Raw genomic sequence first — 9,804 nt, forward strand, 5'->3', positions numbered from 1 at the left:
GTGGAAAGAACCCCCCCCCCCCCCCCCCCCCCTCCCCGCCATTGTTGTAAGTTTTCTCTAACATACGCTCACAATCATGCAATTTCACTAAGTGAGATACACACACACACACACACACACAAATTAATTTCAAAAACTTTGCCAACATGCGAGTAAGTGGAGCTTCCCCAAAACTCTCAGCCACATGATTAAATCCAGCAGAGAGCTATTTGGCAGGTACAACCCACCGCTTCCTTAATCTGCTTGGTTTCAGACTCTCCCCATAGAGGTCCGACACTCCACATGATTTGACAGGAGAGGAGATGGGAAGCGGCAGGCGTGTGTGCGTGTAGGTGAGTGCCTTGGAAGTGTACCTGCTAATTCGCATTCAAGAGAGACGGTAGGCCTTCAGGCAGAATAGTATTGTTGCGCTCGAGTCTTGTTTCGTAGCACCCATGCACTGTTGCACTTCTGGCCACGCCCCAGCAGTTACGTCATGTTTCACTACAGAGCAGTGTGACATCATCAGTGTGCCGTTTTTAGTGTACGGGATCACAAGCAACAACAAAAGCAATCTGCCCTGACTTCTGTTGGCACATATACGTTTCTTGGCGTGCTACTGCCAAACTGCCATTGCTTGAAATGGTACAGCAGAAACAGTGAACTGTTACGTGCAACCACTAGAAGTTGTCAAAAACTCCACAGGGTGCCTTTAAGGATAGGGATCATGAGATTTTATTTCACCGCACTGCTTTTTATCCTTGCACAAATACCCAATTTAAGTCACTTTTATCCTATACACTCCTACCTTTTCTTTCAAATCAAATAAGCTATACCAAGGAGATGGGTAACGTAATTCTACTTTTATGCAATTTGAAGGAGCTTGAGGGAAGTATAATACGCTTGAATTGAAACCCTGAGAAAGTTTGGAAGAGAAATTCCTGAAGGATATTAAAAACGCCATCAGAAAGTATTCCATAGAAACCACTTTTTCAATGGAGCAGATATTGAAGCATTGTGCATCATTGGCGTCGTCAGCGTTCTGTCGATTTATGCTGCTTTGTATTTATTGTAGGCCTATAACTCTCAGAGGATTGTCATTTTTTTAATTAAATTTGTTGTTACAATTATGTAGGCCTAGCTATTTATAGGCTATTTGGTCTACTGTAAGAGTATGGGGAGAATATTTAAGATTTTTTTTGTTAAAATTTCAGATGGAGCGTAATTAATAGCCCAATATCCCTTATAAAATAATATAATCCTTGTACAGAATCTATTTATATTATGCCTACCACTAGGCTACTATCTCCATGTGACCTGAAAAAATAGGAGGAGCATGTTTTGAAGCGAAGGCTTGACAGGAGAAAGGTTAAAACACATACTGGACTGAGGGCAATGTGGATTAGTGTAGCCTACAATCACTACATTCAGTGGAAAGAATGTGAAAACTGGACATTGTAGAGGTTAATTAATTCCAGAAGATGGCAGCAACGCATGCAAGCTGCCATAAAAACAAAACAAAGAAGAAGAAGAGCTCGCGAGATCAGGCTTGGCTGGTCACACCCATAGAAACACCTTAATTAGTGCACCTGTTGCCCATTGGTACCTCCGCCCGTCTGTTTTTCGCCGAAAAAGTAAGTTTTTAACCAAAAGTCCCAATAGTAGCCATTAGTGATGGGTCGATGAGGCCTCGTGAAGCGTTTCGACACATTACCAAACTGTATTGATACTGTGTCGGTACTGTGTCACTGTGCTGCTCCATACTGACATCTGCTGGATCTTTAAAATCATTACCGGCAACCCAACGACAGACTCAACTGATTTAATGACCATGATAGGCTATACAATAATATAATTTAACTTATTGTATTTTATATTGTATTATTTCATATCTTAATCAAAGTTTGAATATCTTTGATATTGTAGTGAAAGTTGGGGTGTTGAGTTCTGATAGATCAAGTGGGAACTGGGAAGAACCATATGAAATTACAAGGAAATAAAAACAAATACCTTATTTGCGGATATAAGATCAGAATGGTCCCGCACGGCGGAAACTTTTATTTTTCTCTCTGGCTCCATTATGGCTTGCAGACAAGGTTTTCGTTTGAAATGATGCGTGATTGTTTTGGCACAGAAGCATCCCGTTCACAGATGCGCTTCCTTTTAAACAGTTTGGTGCGCCCGGCGAGCCGCATCGACAAACGATACTGCAACTGTATCGTCACGTGACTTTCTTAAAGCGATACGCGCACCGACACGGGGCTTCGCTCTATGAGCTCGACACATGCGCCGACGCATCGGTGTTGCCCGACCCATCACTAGTAGCCATAGTCTACGGAATATACATTTGAGAACTTCTCTATCAACGAAAAATGCAACCCCTACAATTTTCCTAAATCCCCTGAATGTTTGGGTTAGCCTGACTTTCTCACTTCACTGCACACTGTCACTGTCACTCCAATAGCATCGGCAAAAAAAAATAAAAAAAATTAATTAAACGTGTACGTGTAACCGTTTAGATATGTTTGTAAACGTTCACACCCCAAATATACAGCACATTTTGTGAGATGAAATGTTTTTTTTTAATTAAAAGCATGTTGTGCTAACAAAGTTTATGGTGTATTATGCTGTCATGTAGCCATAAATGACAAGAGCTAAATGATAAAGGGCCCTTGGAGAGTTGGTGTCAAACAATAGCCTGTAAGCAGTCAAATAGGCTTCATTCTTTCTTTCTATATAATTAAACATAGGCAGCATGAAGAGGGGTCCCATGGGGTTGACTTCTAAGAGACCTTAACAATAATATATGAAAGGATCAAAATAAAATACAATGTATTTAGCTGCTGTTTTCTGGGAGTTCCAGGAACACACACACCCTGCTATGGATATAGCTCCACTGTATTGTGGGTCTTTAGGCAAATGCTAAGGGAACAAACCCTGACAGAAAAGCACTGTGCTGGCGGTACACAATAGGCGGGCGGAGAATAACATATAAGCTAAGGCACCCCCTTTTACACTTTATAATTCCATACACAGGTATCCACTTTTGACCTAGGTGTATCTGTCTTGTCCTTGGGCTAGACCCACCTTCCCTGGTGGGAATGTTTATGACAGGTGTATGTTTGAGGTGATGGTCGGAGGGGCCGTTGGCGCTGAATGGCAGCCACGCTTCCGTCAGTCTGCCCCAGGGCAGCTGTGGCTACTACCGTAGTTTACCACCACCAGTATGACTGTGTGTGAATGAATAGAACCTGGAATAGTTTAAGACGTTGCTGAAGACTCACTTTCGTTGCATTAGCCTTTAACACAAGTTGAGAGACTTCTTACTTTTTTTTCATGTATCTTATGTTATTTTGTATTGTATCTTGTACATCACTTTGGTCAACTGATGTTGTTTTTAAATGTGCTCTAGAAATAATTTTGACTTTTGCCTTTACTATTAAAACATTTAAATTCATGTAGAGCTACAGATGAATATGCCATAAATGACGTCTCCTGCATTCACATCTGTCAAACTCCAGTATAACCCCATTAAGTGGTGCAAAAAGGAGGAATAAATCTATGCTCACAGATTCTTAAAAAAATTAGTTTTCAGGAGCTTATACCGGGAACGTCGCCCTCTAACAATAGCAAACAGACGGGGAACACGTATACAGCTATTTGTCTTATTAAGAGCAACTAAACATCAGACGATAAAGCGGTCCTTATGCTGTCTTTTTTCTTTCTTTTCTCAACAAGCGAGACCTGAAGGGAACAGAGACACAATCCAGATGACAAATGAGAGCTTTATGGCTGTTCACACCGCAGGCTCAGTGTTCAAGGACACACCGGGCGGGAGGACTTTCCAAGGGAATAGCTGCTTGTGGTTGTAACTCCTTCAAAATGATGCAGTAGTGACTTTTTTTTCTAAAAGGAGCAACACGCAAGGTGTGCTGAGCTCATGTGACACAGGGCCCTTTTGATATGCAGCCGCCGACTCAGATAAATACATTAGAATGGAAATCTGGATGAAGTCCCCCCCCCCGTGCAATGGTCACTTTATCTCTCTGTGCCGCTGTGATTCGGGCCCTCTTTCACAGTAATGCTCGTAGCCCACAGGAGCCATAATTGAGTCTGTGCATTTAATACAGCCGAGAAGTCAAATACCTCTTCGTGCTGGATTAAAGGGGCCTTGCTTGCTTGTGCCATGGAGACATTTTAAATGCACCGCTCGCCGTGAATTTCTTAGGAATCAAATTGAAGTGACTTGATAGTGTGCCAGCAATTGACTAATAAGCAGTTGTATGCTTAAATAATTCATTGGTGTGCTATTATTTTTGCATTTTGAACGCAGCCCGTGGTGCAAAATAACTTGTAGCTGTGTGTGTATTTCATGTGGGTTCTGCAGATATTTAGTGTCAGAAATCAACATTACCTGCATTTCAGAATATAAGAGAAGAGAATATATTGCCCACAGTTTTATGAATACTAGTCTATGAAAATTGTCTGTTTTTCTTAAGTTCCTATTACGTGTATAGAAAAAAGGCTTGTAAAAATACACTTTAGGATAATCATACACAATTACACATCATCAATTAGTGATGCTTGCTGTATTATTTTACAGTCAAATCTAATGTAATCGCTTTACTTTAGCTGTGCTGGATCTGTTTGGCTTTCATCTACATTTGAATAATATTTTACAAAAGAACCAAGCATTTAAATTGATTCAGAAATGCAGGGCAACACTGATGTATTTCCTCTTTCAACAGGAAGTACATCTCTCATCCAAGGAAGTGAGCTGCTTCTGAACTGCTGCTCCAGTGTGACTTCAAACACCAGCTCCATCTGGTAAATGTATTTGTTTAGTCTTATACAGTGCTCGGTGACAACTGGATGTTGGTTTTGCTTCTGACCTTGTAGTTTCCTTTTTTAGGTTTAGCTAACAGCTGATAACAGCATCACTTTGTCTTCCCTGGAAATGTATAAAGCTGAAACTTAGTTTGAAACCCATGAAAGTCTTTAAGGTTATTAATTCCTAAAGTCATTTCAGAGTTTGAAAATGTATTAACCACAAAGCTTGATTAAAGACTGCTAATCATGCTAATTCATTGCTTTTAGGATTAATGAGCTCAGCTATCCACGTATATCTAAAATTTATTTTTTTCAGAGACTAAAATAACACAGCCATGGTTTAAGCCCAGTGACAGTGTTTCAGGAGATAATCTTATGTGCTCAGATTTTAAAATATATAAACAAAAAAGACGTTTTTAAAATATAGGATTTCTTCCAGGGAGAATCCCCCCGCTTCCCCACGAGAGCCGGAACCAAATCAAGCTTCATCCCTGACAGCAGAGGCGAGACTCCCTCATCGCTAATAACCATGACACGTTGCACCCAAGAACCCTACACGGTATGACTCATCACACTGTGTCACAGAGGGACAGACGGCATGTTACAACTGCCAGCATCATGTGGGAGTGGAAGAGGTCCTTATGACATTTACCCCAGATCTGTCACTGTTGATTAGTCCACTTTAACCTACATAATCTTGGTGACAGCAATTCAAACTCACAGTATAACCTTGGACCTCTATTTATCCCATTCTATGTTTTCAATTTAGTTCATTTTAAAGTCTTCAATGTGAGTTGTGTTTATAGTCAGTCAGATTAGATATTGTCACTCAGGTTCCCTTCATAACGTCTTGTAATTAAATTATCCCATAACTTTGCATCTAGTATTATGGAAGAGGATAAGGGCCACATTAGTGAGTCACTTTGCGTCATGCAGGAGAGGAAACCTCATGCTGACTGTAACTCTCTCACTGAAGTTAGTTCCTCACAGTTGCCTATAATTCTGAGTTTAAAGACAGAATTCTAAGACCATGTCAGAAATCAAATAGATGTTTTAAATATGACCCTTATCCTTTTCCATAGGCTATAGAATCATCAAATCTAATATGTAAAAAAAAGACACTCACTCTAGAGAAATAACGACCCACAAGAGGAACAAGAGCCTGATGCATGGCTACTAAATGAATAAGTTGAGTAAGTTATATCAGTTTTATTGATATAGAAATGTTCTCATTGCTTACACTACAAAAAGCCCGTAGTGTTCGCTTCGCACATCATTCTGATGTTGACTCGGTCTTGCCCTGTTTTGGTCTTGTCTTAGTCTCGGTACACTCCAGTCTGGTTCATGACTTGGTCTCTGTTTAGATGGTCTGGACTATAACACTAGTAACAAGCAACATGAAGCAAAATATAATTTCTAATCCATACAGTAGATGTATTCATAATATTTTTTATGAAATCTAAATTCCGCGGTCATCTTTATTTTCCGGGCTGTGTCTCAGAAGCCAGGCTCTCCCATCACACTTGAACGTCACCCGGCCTGGAAACCATTTACCTGTGCAGCTCTCTCAAACTGCCGAGGGGATTGTAGTTTTAATGCAAGGGACCCAAGTGTGAGTGATTTAAATCAGAATCCTCTGGCACACAAAAGGACCTCTGCTCTAGTCATTCAATTTACATTTATGTTTTATACATTTCGGCCCATGTTCCCCTATCAGGAGTGACAGCGTGCGAGAAGGGGATTTAGTGTTTTGCTTAAGAACACTTGACAACCGGACGATGTTTGGGGATTTGACATGTGAGCTTCCAATTATGATGCTATCTCTCTTAGCGCTAAGCCATCCTGCTAAGTACACACTTTGGAAACATATCAGCGGAGCATGTGTTACATTGTCCCTTGAAGCCCGTATAGATTATTACCATTTGCAGAAAGCACCATGAATAACTGAACAGTGCCTAAGGACACAATTCTCACCCAATAATTGAGTGCATTGCAGAGTAAATGTCAAACTGTTTGCAAACCATTCGTGAGGTGTGATATTCTTCTCTATTAGCCTAATGTGCCAGAGTTTCTCATCTCTGCTTTGTGCAAATGCATATTGGATTTTTATTAAAACTCAAACCAACAGTAATAGATGTGCCTCTGGGATGGCTTTAAAAATCAATTTGCTAAACAGCACAAAATTACCCCCATAATTGTCTCCTTGGACCACATTACCCATGGAAGGTGATTCTCATTCGAATGTGAGTAAACTTTGCCTCTGTGACCAAGACATTCCCCTCACTTGTGACTCCGGGAGCCATGTGTTAGCTCATTACTGTAACAACCCCAACAGACAAACGGGATCCTATGAGCACCACTGACAGGGAAATCAGAACGCAGATCCTGCTTGTCAAGCCGCCCTCCGGCGATTCCCGTTGCTAATGAAGTGAAATATTCTGGCATGGGAATCCAAAATAGAGCTGTATATTTGGACACATGAATATGAATACAATCAGCTAGACTTGGCTCATTAATGAGGAAGGGAGAGCAACCAGCAGACAGGATTAATTCATTACAGAGTGACATTTATGGATAATAACCTTCTGCTGGATATCACGCCTAATGAATATGCATAAGGCTATCAAAGGGGAAGCATCCAGCCAAGATGAAATATCTATATACACTTCCATGATAGGATTACTGCCGCGTCGTGTGAGTCAGCAGCACGTCCTGATTTTGGAGCGTGTGATGTTTTGCTTGATGATCTCTTTTTTTTGGCGGGTGATGCGGGCTCAAAGAAATACTAAAGTTTGACTTCTATAGGAACATAGCTACAGAGTTGAACCTTTGCAAACAGGATGTAGCTCTTTGTGAATGTTCTTGTGTTGTAGCTGCAGCAGTAGACGGAACACATTGTAAAGCAGTCAGTGTGTGTGTATGTGTGTGTGTTGGGTTTAGCGTTTGTGCTGTGTTGTTTATGTGTGCAGTGGAGCAGTTTTAGCATCATGTATAAAGCATGCAGTGCAGTGACATTAAGGGACTAGCGCAATTATTTTTTATCTCTTCTCTGAAGCTGGTCAGATCTTGACAAATGTGCACACTAGGGTTTGGTGATATGACAATATTTTGCAGTACTGTTCCAACAGAGATGGCTGTCTCTTTAATACCGCTGGCTGTGAACAGGATCAATTCTGGAAGGACTGCTTGTTGGGCAATATTGGATTTGGAGGATTTTTTTGCATTCATGTGATGAAGCACCTTGATGTGTCTTGTATTTAATTATATAGAACACAGCCATTCCCATTTGGTTACGTTATTCATAAATAGCATCTCGGTTGAATTTAGAAAAGTTAATGTAGAAGGATATATAAAATTGCATATATTTTGATAGAAAGTTTCACCCATGCTTAATGCAGCATAACTCCTGTCAATACATTGTATCCCTTAGAATGGACCCATTTGCTACCACACATACTTGATTTATCACTCAAATGGCACACAAACAAAATGAGCAACTAGCTGTTTATCATAGCGTTGCAATAAGCAGTTTAAGAGACATATTTCAGGAATTTGTGGAAGAAACCCAAAAGCTACAATAAGTGAATATTAGACTTAAACTTATCAGGTGCATGCAAGGGCAACTAAGCATGCTTATGTCACATAGCGATTGTAGGCTATTATAATCAGTGCTGTGTTTACAGCTTGTTTATGTTGCCCCCACCTGGTATCTCGCTGCGTGAAGACCGCAGTGCATTGATGTGGTGAAGTAGGGACGAGGTAGGGGACTGCTAACTGCAATCACTGACAGGAAGCTAGCTAAAATAACCATTTCGCTTCTAGCACCTTTAACAGGAATGGTACCTGGAGAAAGAATAATTAGAGATCTTCTCTAATCAGTGTCCCTTCCTGCCAATTGGCAATAATAGGGTGATAACGTTTAAATTGGATTAAATCAGACGTTCAAAGGAGGATTAAAAACTTTGTTCAAGTTTTAGTAACTTTTGTAGCAAATGCAAAATCAGTTTTACAACATTAAAGGTTGCGTTCATGGCAAGAACTAGAGAACAACACTTTCTCTAATGTATTTCTGCCAGAGTACAGCACATAATTAACCATCACAGGGAGGCAACACCTTGTCAGTGCAGCAAATGGTGGATAAGAGCATGGAAATATTCACTGGGAGCAAAGGACTGCTGGTGTGTTCACTGGAAGCAAAGATGCGTTGGTCTTAATTGAATTCCATGGCTGAACATTAATGTGATTCTCTAGTAGGTCAAACTAATTCATCGTTATGATCAGTAGGATTCTACAATATGACTGTTTAAAGAACAAACTGTGCATCCATACAGGAATAAGAATAATCATCAGTGTGAAGGTCAAGTTAATTTAAGTCCATGCCTCCTCATTATGGGTCTTTTTACCATATAGTCCAGACGCTCAAAGCAGACTAGACTTTACATTTAAAACCTGGGTGGGATCTTTTTCAGTGTCCCCACCACAATGACCTTCTGCAAATGATGATTGATGCTCCTCCGCCTTATCTCATTGTGTCCTTCCTCTGTCGTATCAATCACCAAGAAGAAATAATATGAAAAGATGTTCACTGCTCTTTGAGTCCGCTAGAGGTTGAGCAGAGGAATATGCATCAAACTGTCCCAAACCATAACACATTTCACATTACTTAGGAGATAAGGCACAGTTACATGCTCAGCTTCCAGAAAAATGGATACGCCTGTGAGTTAACTGATTTTACTCACAATGGTTCCATTTGTATAGCGCCAAAAAATGTGAATTAGTCATATATTTCATAATAAAACATTTCAGGCCAGTGTGCAGGTATTTATCATAGTGCATGTTCAGAAATTGATCATTACACGTTTCCTCACAGTTTGTAGATACTGGGAGATGACAATAACAACAACTACCTTTTGGTGAATAGAACTTGTAAAAGGATAGCATCACTTATCTTTCTATTTCTACAAATGTCCAGGGAGGTGACATCAGGTCATGTTT

The sequence above is a fragment of the Ammodytes marinus genome (assembly GCF_949987685.1).
Source record: "Ammodytes marinus genome assembly, chromosome: 24".
Taxonomy (NCBI): Eukaryota; Metazoa; Chordata; class Actinopteri; order Uranoscopiformes; family Ammodytidae; genus Ammodytes; species Ammodytes marinus.